This window comes from Phyllostomus hastatus, unplaced genomic scaffold (assembly GCF_019186645.2).
Source record: "Phyllostomus hastatus isolate PE091 unplaced genomic scaffold, TTU_PhHast_1.1 phas_contig_312, whole genome shotgun sequence".
NCBI lineage: Eukaryota > Metazoa > Chordata > Mammalia > Chiroptera > Phyllostomidae > Phyllostomus > Phyllostomus hastatus.
In genome coordinates, this window is record NW_025333849.1 from 4,305,417 (window position 1) to 4,309,297 (window position 3,881).

Genomic DNA, 3,881 nt, shown 5'->3' on the forward strand with positions numbered 1-3,881 from the left:
AAACATCAGAGCAGGATCCAACAAGCTTCACAAACAGCATATCCAAAGTGAGATTATTCCAGAAATTAAACTCTGCTGAGAGAAACACCACTTTTTTCTTTTTTATTCCTATTTTCTGTTTTCTTTCATATTATCCTTTCCTTTCTTATATTTTTTATTATTTTTTCCATTTTTTTATTCTCTATTTTTTCCTTATTCCTTGTTATATTTTCATTTTTTCTTCTCTTATTTTTTTCTTTTTCTTTTCTTATTATTTTCTTCATCTTTATGTTGTTGCTATTGTTTGGGAGCTTTTTGTTTTGTTTTTTTACCACTTGCACAGCAGCAGCTTGTCATGGACAGGGTTGAGACTCATGGTCAGCCAGACTACAGGTCGTTCCCAAACATGAGAAGGACAACAGCAATCGAGACCTGGTTCTAACAGGAGGGCCCACATAATGCATGCAAGGGACATTCCTAGAGCACCCAGCTCAAAAGATCCAGGAGACCGCACCACTGGATCCCATAGGACAACTACTAAGTGAGGTCACCCCACACAGACAGGGAGTCATAGCGGTTATAATACATAGAAACAAACACAAAAAGACAGCTCAAATGTGGAGATAAAGAAATAACTCCCAAATGAAAGAATGGGAGGAATCTCCAGAAAAAGAGCTAAATGAAATGAAGGCAAGCAATTTATCAGAAATAGAGTTCAAAGTAATGCTTATAAGGATTTTCAACAGCATGAAAGAGGGCATAACCATGAAAAAGTACCAGAAGGAAAAGAATAACATACCTGTCATGAATAACACAATGAAGGAATAAAAAGTAGGTTGGATGAAGCACAGGATCAAATCTTGGAAGTCGAGGTAGAAAAAAAACACCTAATTAGAGCAGCAAAAGGGAAAAAAAGGAATTTTAAAGGATGAGGATAGTGTAGGGGAAGTATGGGATAACTTAAAATATAACATCCACATCTGAGGGGTACGAGAAGGAAAAAGATAGCAAGGGACTGGTAACTTACTTGTAGAAATGACTGAACACTTGTTATTCTGGTGAAGGAAAATATGCATAAAAGTCCAGGAATCACAGTGAGTCCCAATCAAGGTGAACCCAAAGAAGCCCCACCAAGACACATCACAATAAAAATGGCAGAGGTGAAATAAAAAAGAAAATCTGGAAAGCAGCAAGAGAAAAGCAATTAATTACCTAAAAGAGAGCTCCCATAAGATTATCAGCTGATTTCTCAACACAAACATTTCAGTCCAGAATGGATTGGCATGAAATATTGAAAATGATGAAAAGCAAAGACCTACAAACAAGACTATTTTACTCATTAAGGCTATCATTTAAAATTGAAGGAGAAAGATGACCCGATTGAACGAGCTGTTGCAGTAGCCGATCCAGAAGAAGAACTTGAGGAGCGGGTCGGGCACCTGGCAGGCCTCCCGGCAGCTGCCGTACAGTCTATAGCTGAAAAAAAAAAGGGGAACCAGCAGAGCACGAACACGCCCGTGACCGCGGCCAGCACGAAGGTGAAGCGCTTCTCGCGCGCCAGAGCCACCCTGCGGCGGCACGCACCGCTCCGCGCTCAGCGCCGGCGCGACAGGAAGTACTCGACAGACCGCGAGCTGGCGCCAGACAGGCGCGCGCTGGGCCCCGGGGACCTGAAGTTGGCGAGCGCACCCGGCTCCGCAGGCCCAGGAGCCAGCGCATCCGCGCCGCCCGCGGCCCCCTCTCCTCCCGCCGGCTGCCGCCAGTCCCCGTGCAGTGCACCCGGAAGCCGCCGCGCTGCTGTCTTCTGGGTCCACAACGGCGCGCGGGCGGCGCGGGGGCGCGCAGTGCCCGTTCTGGTCAGCGCCCACCGACGTTCCCAGCCAGTCCTCTGCGGACGGGAACGCGCCGTCGGGGCCCTTGGTCGTGTGCCTCACTCTGAGCGCGCGCGTGCGCAGCTTAGCAACGCAGTAGTTGCGCACGTAGACCAGGCACTTGATGAGGCAGGGAGCGAAGAAGGTGCAGATGCAGGATGTACCTGGTCTCCTCTTTGAGGCCGCACTAAGGGGAGGCGGCGCCATCGGGCTTCCGGGAGAGTGAGACCAGTGGTGGGAAGGAGATGACGGCCGAGGTGAGCCACAAGGCCACCATCGTGGCCTTGACGGGGCGCGGCGCGCGCTTCAGATTGCACTCGCCTGCGTCACGGACCAGTAGCGGTCCAGGCTGCTGGCTCACAGGTGCACGATGGAGGAGGTGCAGAAGAGCACGTCCAACGCCAGGTACATACTGCACCACACCTGCCCGAGGTACCAGTAGGCCATGAGCTCATTAGCCAGGGAGAAGGTCATGACCAGTGTGGCCACCAGGATGTCAGCCGACGCCAGCGACACCAGGAAGAGGTTCTGCCGTGCACGCAGAGCTCGGCTGGTCAGCAAGGCGATCACCACCAGCACGTTGCCCACTACGGTGAAAACGATGAGAAAGCCCACCATGGCTGTCAGCCCCGCCACGGCACCTGCCGAGTACTGGCTTGGGGGCGGCCCCCAGGCGACCCCCGAGGCGTTGGCAGCTCCTCTGCCGCCCCCCCTCGCCGGCGCCGCTTGCGTTGGGGCCCGCCACTGCCGCCGCCGCCAGAGCCGCCGCCAGCGCCGGGGACGCCGTGGTCCTCCGGCGAGCTACGCCGTCCCGCCTGGAGCCAGGACGCAGCTGCTGCAGCTCGGCAGCCCCCCAGCTTGTGTCGGCACCCGCATCGCCACCTGCTCCTCCGGCGCGCCCGCCGGGGTCCGAAGCTCCCCGCAGCCCGCCCTCGGCCATCGTGGCTCGGCGAGCGTGCGGCACGCCGGAGAGCGTGGCTCCCCGGCTCCCCGCAGCTGCCGCACGCGTTTTAGCAGAGCAGGAGGCTCCGGGAGCAAACGGCGACGCAAGGCGGCGGGGGGGAGGGGGCAGATTCCAGGATCCTCGCTTGGCCCCGCCCTCGGCCCCTGCTCAGCAGGAGCGCCCCAGCCTCCAGACCACAGCGACTAGGCGCCCGAGCGGGCGGGCCCCAGCGATTCCGCGGCCCCGGCACGGCGCCGAGGCGCAGGCTGCAGGCGGCAGCCCGGGAGTTCTGCCTCCCATTTGGCCGGCTACCGCCCGGCGCCCTGGAGTGCGGGCCGCTGCTCCTCCCCACCCCCACGCGCAGCCTCCTGCTCCAACTTCACTTTCCCTGGCTGAGCACTGCTGCGCATCCTTCTCCAGCCCCTCCTCCTGCTGCTCTCAGCGCGGGCGCCCCCCGCGGTCCCTGCTCCGCAGTGGGGGCGCCGCCTCGTTAGCCCAAGCTACGCCGCCGCCGTGCGCTCCGCGCGAGTGCAGCCGCCCGGGCTCGGCTTCCAACTTGGGTAGAGTTGCGCAGCAGGGCGGGGAGCGGGCGGGCAGGGGCGGCCTGGCGGACAGGCCAGCACCGCCAGCCCCGGGGGAGTGGGCCGGGAGCCAGAGCCCGAGGCTGCCTCGGCGAACCTGCCTGCACAGCGCCGGGGAGGAGTCGGGGCGGTGGCGCGGGGCGCCCCCTCCAGGGCCGCCTGCAGCCTGCGGGATAGGGCTGAGTGCCGGCCGGCCGGCCTGCGCGGTTATTTCTCGGAGCCTGCTCTCAGACCGCAACATCCTCGCCTCCCCTCGGGCACACGCACACGCGGGCGCGCACACGCGCGTAGCACCAGCTGGCTGGGGTCCGCCGCCTGATTGGAGAGCCAGCCTCTCGCTGGCCGTCCTCTGAGCGCAGGGTCCAGATGCGTCTCTGGTCAGTGCTCCCAGGCAGAGCCACCTCCGCACCCCTGACCTTGGTTCCCTGCCTTGCCGGCTTGCACGAATCATGACAGCGGCCACCGTGGAAGCTCCAGGCAGACTCCCAAGCTCTGTACCCATGTTGG

The 3,881-nt window shown here is 58.9% G+C and overlaps 1 pseudogene; it reads right to left on the minus strand.

The window, feature by feature from the left end:
- Nucleotides 1–1,231: 1,231 nt before the first annotated feature.
- LOC123819463 lies at nucleotides 1,232–3,326 on the minus strand (annotated as a pseudogene).
- Nucleotides 3,327–3,881: the final 555 nt, after the last annotated feature.